The sequence below is a fragment of the Bos grunniens genome, chromosome 6, assembly GCF_055505025.1.
Source record: "Bos grunniens cultivar Pamir isolate PY7600 chromosome 6, Bosgru_T2T1.0, whole genome shotgun sequence".
Classification (NCBI taxonomy): domain Eukaryota; kingdom Metazoa; phylum Chordata; class Mammalia; order Artiodactyla; family Bovidae; genus Bos; species Bos grunniens.
The window spans coordinates 33,532,024-33,540,607 of record NC_141170.1 but is presented as its reverse complement, the minus strand read 5'-3'; positions in this window follow the sequence as shown (position 1 = coordinate 33,540,607).

Below are 8,584 nucleotides of genomic sequence, written 5' to 3'. Positions count from 1 at the left end.
CTGCAACGGGCGAAGCGTGGCCTAGAGAAACTACCCCACATCCGAGGTCAGGGGCAGAAGCTGGGAGGACCCCATGCCCGAAGGGCGGCGGCCAAGAGGAGTTACCCCATGTCTGAGGTAAGGGGCAGCAGCCGAGAGTGCCAGGTTGCGATGGCGCAGGAATGGCCAAGGGGAGCTACCCTGCGTCCGAGGTCAGGGGGGACTGCCAAGAGGAGCTACCCCGCGTGCGAGGTCAGGGGCGTCTGGGAGGAGCTACCCCATGCCCCAAGCCCGAGTCCAGGGGCGGCGACTGGCAGGAGCAACCTCACGCCCGAGGCCAGGGGCGGCAGCCGGGAGGAGCTTCCCAACGCCCCCATGCCCGAGGCCAGGGGCAGCGGCCGGGAGGACCAGCCCCACATTCAAGGAGCCATGGCTGCGCGGGCACAGGATGGCCCAGAGGAGCTATCCCACGTTGAAGGTCAGGAAGGGCGGCGGTGAGGAAATACCCCTCATCCAAGGTAAGGAGCAGCGGCTGTGCTTTGCTGCAGCAGCCATGAAGAGATACCCCATGCCCAAGGTAAGAGAAACCCAAGTAAGATGGTTGGTGTTGCAAGAGGGCATGAGAGGGCAGACACACTGAAACCATACTTACAGAAAACTAGTCAATCTAATCAAACTAGGACCACAGTCTTGTCTAACTCAGTGAAACTAAGCCATGGCCGTGGGGCAACCAAAGATGGGTGGGTCATGGTAGAGAGATCTGAAAGAATGTGGTCCACTGGAGAAGGGAGTGGCAAACCACTTCAGTATTCTTGCCTTAAGAATCCCATGAACAGTATGAAAAGGCAAAATGATAGGATACTGAAAGAGGAACTCCCCAGGTCAGTAGCTGCCCAATATGCTACTGGAGATCAGCGGAGCAATAACTCCAGAAAGAATGAAGGGATGGAGTCAAAGCAAAAACAATACCCATCTGTGGATGTGACTGGTGATAGAAGCAAGGTCCGATGCTGTAAAGAGCAATACTGCATAGGAACCTGGAATGTCAGGTCCATATATCAAGGCAAATTGAAAGTGGTCAAACAAGAAATGACAAGAGTGAATGTCGACATTCAAGGAATCAGCAAACTAAAATGGACTGGAATGGATGAATTTAACTCAGATGACCCTTATATCTACTACTGCGGGCAGGAATCCCTCAGAAGAAATGGAGTGGCCATCACGGTGAACAAAAGAGTCCGAAATGCAGTACTTGGATGCAGTTTCAAAAACGACAGAATGATCTCTGTTTGTTTCCAAGGCAAACCATTCAATATCACAGTAATCCAAGTCTATGCCCCAACTGGTAATGCTGAAGAAGCTGAGGTTGAATGGTTCTATGAAGACCTACAAGACCTTTTAGAACTAACACCAAAAAAAGATGTCCTTTTCATTATAGGGGACTGGAATGCAAAAGTAGGAAGTCAAGAAACACCTGGAGTAACAGGCAAATTTGGCCTTGGAATACGGAATGAAGCAAGGCAAAGACTAATAGAGTTTTGTCAAGAAAATGCACTGGTCATAACAAACACCTTCTTCCAACAACACAAGAGAAGACTCTATACATGCACATCACCAGATGATCAACACGGAATTCAGATTGATTATATTCTTTGCAGCCAAAGATGAAGAAGCTCTATACAGTCAGCAAAAACAAGACCGGGAGCTGACTGTGGCTCAGACCATGAACTCCTTATTGCCAAATTCAGACTTAAATTGAAGAAAGTAGGGAAAACCACTAGACCATTCAGGTATGACCTAAATCAAATCCCTTATGATTATACAGTGGAAGTGAGAAATAGATTTAAGGGCCTAGATCTGAGATAGAGTGCCTGATGAACTATGGAGTGAGGTTCGTGACGTTGTAGAGGAGACAGGGATCAAGACCATCCCCATGGAAAAAAATGCAAAAAAAAGCAAAATGGCTGTCTGGGGAGGCCTTACAAATATCTGTGAAAAGAAGAGAAGCAAAAAAGAAAAGGAAAGATATAAGCATCTGAATGCAGAGTCCCAAAGAATAGCAAGAAGAGATAAGAAAGCCTTCTTCAGTGATCAATGCAAAGAAATAGAGGAAAACAACCGAATGGGAAAGACTAGAGATCTCTTCAAAAAATTAGAGATGCCAAGGGAACATTTCATGCAAAGATGGGCTCGATAAAGGACAGAAATGGTATGGACCTTACAGAAGCAGAAGATATTAAGAAGAGGTGGCAAGAATACACAGAAGAACTGTACAAAAAAGATCTTCATGAACCAGATAACCACGATGGTGTGATCACTGACCTAGAGCCAGACATGCTGGAAGGTGAGGTCAAGTGGGCCTTAGAAAGCATCATGACAAACAAAGCTAGGTAGGTGATAGAATTCCAGTTGAGCTATTTCAAATCCTGAAAGATGATGCTGTGAAAGTGTGGCACTCAATCTGCCAGCAAATTTGGAAAACTCAGCAGTGGCCACAAGACTGGAAAAGGTCAGTTTCATTCCAATCCCAAAGAAAGGCAATGCCAAAGAATGCTCAAACTACCACACAGTTGCACTCATCTCACATGCTAATAAAGTAATGCTCAAAATTCTCCAAGCCAGGCTTCAGCAATATGTGAACCGTGAACCTCCTGATGTTCAAGCTGGTTTTAGAAAAGGCAGAGGAACCAGAGATCAAATTGCCAACATCCGCTGGATCATGGAAAAAGCAAGAGAGTTCCAGGAAAACATCTATTTCTGCTTTATTGACTATGCCAAAGACTTTGACTGTGTGGATCACAATAAACTGTGGACATTTCTGAAAGAGATGGGAATACCAGACCACCTGACCTGCCTGAGAAATTTGTATGCAGGTCAGGAAGCAACAGTTGGAACTGGACATGGAACAATAGACTGGTTCCCAATAGGAAAAGGAGTTCGTTAAAGCTGTATATTGTCACCCTGTTTATTTAACTTCTATGCAGAGTACATCATGAGAAACGCTGGACTGGAAGAAACACAAGCGGGAATCAAGATTGCCGGGAGAAATATCAATAAGCTCAGATATGCAGATGACACCACCCTTATGGCAGAAAGTGAGGAGGAACTAAAAAGCCTCTTGATGAAAGTGAAAGTGGAGAATGAAAAAGTTGGCTTAAAACTCAACATTCAGAAAACAAAGATCATGGCATCTGGTCCCATCACTTCATGGGAAATAGATGGGGAAACAGTGGAAACAGTGTCAGACTTTGTTTTGGGGCTCCCAAATCACTGCAGATTGTGACTGCAGCCATGAAATTAAAAGATGCTTACTCCTTGGAAGGAAAGTTATGACCAACCTAGATAGCATATTCAAAAGCAGAGACATTACTTTGCCAACAAAGGTTCGTCTAGTCAAGGCTATGGTTTTTCCTGTGGTCATGTATGGATGTGAGATTTGGACTGTGAAGAAGGCTGAGAGCCGAAGAATTGATGCTTTTGAACTGTGGTGTTGGAGAAGACTCTTGAGAGTCCCTTGGACTGCAAGGAGATCCAACCAGTCCATTCTGAAGGAGATCAGCCCTGCGATTTCTTTGGAGGGAATGATGCTAAAGCTGAAACTCCAGTACTTTGGCCACCTCATGCGAAGAGTTGACTCATTGGAAAAGACTCTGATGTTGGGAGGGATTGGGGGCAGGAGGAGAAGGCGATGACAGAGGAATGGATGTCTGGATGGCATCACTGACTTAATGGACATGAGTCTGGGTGAACTCCGGGAGTTGGTGATGGACAGAGAGGCCTGGCGTGCTGCGATTCTTGGGGTCGCAAGGAGTCAGACACGACTGAGCGACTGAACTGAACTGAACTGAACTGATCTAGCTTCCTCGTAGCTTCTTAGTAACAAATTCTTTCATAGTTTGTGGGCACTCATAGGCTTGAACTTCCCACTAAGTGCAAGTTGCTCAGTCATGTTGATTCTTTGTAACCCCATGGACTGTAGTCCCTGAAATTCTCCAAGTCAGGATACTGGAGTGGGTAGCCTTTCTCTTCTGGAGAAGTGATGGAACCCCACTCCAGTACTCTTGCCTGGAAAATCCCATGGACAGAGGAGCCTGGTAGGCTGCAGTCCATGGGGTCACTAAGAGTCGGACACAACTGAGCGACTTCCCTTTCACTTTTCACTTTCATGCATTGGGGAAGGAAATGGCAACCCACTCCAGTATTCTTGCCTGGAGAATCCCAGGGTTTGGGGAGCCTGGTGTGCTGCCATCTATGGGGTCACAGAGTCAGACACGACTGAAGTGACTTAGCAGCAGCAGCAGGCCTTCCCTTCTCCAGGGGATCTTTCCAACACAGGGATCAAACCAATGTCTCCCTCATTGCAAGCAGACTCTTTACCAGCTGAGTTACAATGGAAGCCCAAAAATACTGGAGTGGGTGGCCTATCCCTTCTCCAACGGATGTTCCTGTCCCAGGAGTCAAATTGGGGCTTTCCTGAATTGCACGTAGATTCTTTGCCAACTGAGCTATCAGGGAAGCCCTGACCTTCCCACAGTCTGGTTCAAATAAATGAGTGCCTGGAGAATAGCTTGGGGCTCTGTGTTTTATGCTTCGAATCTCCCTCTGATCAAACTCTCTGAACCTTGGCTTCCAGAGCTGGGGATATGGACAGTGGCACACTGCTCTCTCTGTTACATCCTTCTTTTAGGTGTAAATAATAGTGTCTATTTTTAGTTTGCCTCTTTCATCATGGAAGCTGCATTCTATGAATGAGCTGAGGAAATGACTATCTGCAATTCACTATACTCAGTATGTTGTACCTAAATAGAATCTTTGCCCTTTGAGTGTGGCTGGGTGGAAGAAGGGAGAACCTTGTTGACCACTTTTGCCTGGAACTTAGCCTCTGTAACACACAGCTGAGATGTGTGTGTGTGTGTGTGTGTGTGTGAGGAATGCAAGTGGCTTGACCGTTCTAGGTAAATACTATAGCACTCAAAAGGAACTGTAAGGAGTGAGAGCTCTGTGTTCTTTCTGACCCTACTTAGGGTAGAATCTATTTTTCTGATTAAAGACAGTGAGAGAGGGAGCAATATGAGGTTTAAATGGCACAGGATTTTGGTGGGTTTTACTGTTGTAATGTTTTTCTGGAATAAATGTGTCTTTACTTTCTAGACACTTTAAATAGCTGTTTTAAAACACAATTTCCACTAGTTATTCTTGTTTCAGGTAAGAGCTGGTCCATGGAATATGTCATGCTGCCATTTAAGAAGAGGGAGGTTCAAGGTGTTGTGAAATTTCTCTACATTCTGCTTCTTTAATATATTCAACGGAATGTAGATGTCAATTTGCTAGGGCTGAGGAGTGAGTGAATGGGAAGTAACTATCTAATGGGTACATAGTTGCTTTTGGGAGATGAAAAGATTCTGGATGTAGCTAGAGGTGATAGTTGTACATCGTGTAATTCATTAACTGAATTATACAATTTATAATGGTTAAAAACGTGAGTTTTGTGTTATATAAATTTAGCCTTACTGGTAGAATAACAAATGGGTGCCACCAGGATTTGGCTCAGAGGCCATGGTTTAATAGCCCCTGGTTTGTAATGTAAACCTATCTATCTATCATGTCTCTGTGTATTTCTAAGTGTAGTTTTACAACTTTGTCTGAGTTTTAGGTAAATAGCATCATGATTCAAGATTTTTTGTAGATTATACTCATCATCATTTATTACAAGATATTGGGTATAATTTTCTGTGCTAGTCAATAGATTTTTATTGCTTATTTTATGTTTAATAATTTATATTTGTAACACTATACTCCTAATTTGTTTTTCCCCTTCTCCAGTTTTGTAATCATAAATTTATTGTCTATGTCTGTGAATCTGATTCTGTTTTATATATAGATACATTTGTATTACTTTTTAGATTTCACATATAAGTGATATAGTATTTTTATGAATGACATATTTCACCATGAATAATATTCTCTAGGTTCATCCATGTTGCTACAAATGGCAAAATTTTATTCTTTCTAAGGGTGAGTAATATTCCTTTGTATATACATCCCACATCTTAAGACAATTATCTGTTGTTGGGCACTTAGTTGGCTTCCATGTTTTGGCTATTGTAAATAGTGCTGCTATGAATATTGCAATTCATGTAGTAATTTTTCAGTGACTTAAATCCACACTGTCTGTGTTCAGAGTGCAACCTCTTAACCATTATGGTATGGTGACTCCCTTTTCTGGGTTACAGTTACTTTCAAAATGTAACATTAACAGTTTCCCATTATTAAGGTATATCATCACTATGATATTATGATAAAAGCATGATTACTGTTTAGGTTATGTATTAGTGCAAAAAACTGCCCTTAGAAGAGCAATGTTTATTTTATTTTTATCTCTCATAGTTCTGAGTGTTGGTGGGGCTCATTCAGGTGATTCTTGTAATAGGTTTCTCACGTGGTTCCAGTCTTATGGTGACTGGGGCTATAAGCATGAGGACCTCTGGTGATTGCTTTTAAAAGACTCAAATTGCTGGAGGGCTGGAACTACTGGGACTTCTTAGGCATTCGTATGTATCTTTCCACAAGTGGTCACTTCTCATGGAAACTTTGAGTGTGTTACAGACCTCCATGGTGAGTAGGCAGACAGAGAGATGAAATGAAGATAGTGAGATAGATAGATAGATAGACAGATAGAGACATAGACAGGCTGAACGACCAAGACAGAGAGGCAGAGAGAGATCTGTGTTGTGTTCTGTAACTGAGCCTTGGAGGTTAGGCTGAAACATTTGTGAGACAGCATCTAGATTTACTAAAGTTCAAGAGAGAGGGAATTACTTGATGGGAGAGCTGGCAGAATATTTGTAGCCATGTCTCAAAAACACTATAATTGTAAGTAAAGATGTAATCCAGCAGAGGTCCCTTAACTATTGTAAAATTCATATAATATTGAATTAAAACCACAGTAAAATCAGTAGACTATGTGAGTTAAGATTTTAAAAAGTGATTGGAATTATAAATATAAGGTGTTCTAAAAAAAAGAAAGAGTCCTTGTTTGACATATTGGATAGTATGCCAAATTTCCAGTAGCTTTCTTTTCTTTTCTTCTTTTTTTTTATTTTACTTTTGGCCCCAGCATGTGGGATGGGGATCTTAATTCCCAGCCCAGGGATTGAACGTGTGCTTCCTGCAGTGGAAGCTGGAGTCTTAACCACTGGACCACCAGTGTAAGTACATGCTCAGTCACTCAGTTGTGTCCAAGCAGGCTTGTCTGTTAATGGGATTTCCCAGGCAAGAATATTGGAGTGGATTGTGATTTTTCCTCCAGGAGATCTCCCCAATTGAGGGATTGAACTTAGGTCTTCTGCATCTCCTGCATTGGCAGGCAAATTCTTTACCACTGAGCCACATGGGGAGCCGCTTCGACCAACAGGGAAGTCCTCAATTCAAGGATTCTGAGTGAAACTAACACACTGATAACATGATATGAAAATCTTATGACTTAATATCTTAAGATAATAGGAACTGAATATTTTGAATCCATATGTTTATTTCACTAATTATTTAAAATCGCACAATTAATAAATGAAAAGATTATTGTGAAAGGTCAAGTAATGAAGGAGTATATAGAGTAAAAATTTAAAATGTCTTCATTGGAAATTCAGTGTATTCTAAAGATCATTTCCTCTGTGGTCCACACATTTACATATATTTACATAAAATATGTTTAATTTTATTTCAAAGATGAGTGTCATGCTTTTTTTTTTAGAATTTCTGGAACGTTTTATTTGTTTAGTAATGTGACATGGAGTATTTTAACAATATTGCCCATAATTTAACTGTTTTCTTTCATGGCTGTATAACTCATACCTAGGTTGTAGATAAGTGTGTTCACAAATTGATAGCCATTTAAGTGCCAGTGGGAACATTCAGTATGTAATTATGAACATGTGCAAGTCTTTCTGCATGACAGATAACTAGGTGATGAGTTGCAATATAAAACAGTGTGCATAAATTTTATTTCAATGGTATTTCCAAATTATACTCCCTCAAAATTAGTCCTACCAGATTACTTGTTCTACAAATTATTTGTAGGAATATTACGTTTTGACAATTTCAATGTCTCAGATTTTCCATGTCACCTTTTATATGTCATTCGCTATTTCGCCTCTGTGAATTTCCTGTTCATACTTTTCATTTATTTTCATATTAGACTGCTCGACTTTTCATTGGAGATTTTTAGTCTTTCTTATTGCACAGTGACTACCAACCCTTTGTCTATTATAAGTGCTGCTGTATAGATTTGAGCAAAATTTTGTAAGCCTATATGCTTGATTTAAAAACATTTTCTACTATGGAAACATATGGTTCTACTTTCTTACTTTTCTGCTAGTTCTATTTTTCTTTAAATATGTGTCAATTATCTAGGTGGGTTCTATGCGAAATTCTTGGTAAATTTTCCTATAATTCCCCAAACATCAGTGTTTCATTTTTTAAAATAAATTATCCCTAAGGCTGATGAATGTTTTGTTATATGTTGTGGATGGTGGTCCCCTTGACCAATAAGATGAGATTCATTCCCTCACCTGGACATTTTGATTATAAACTGCTTTTCTGATGTACA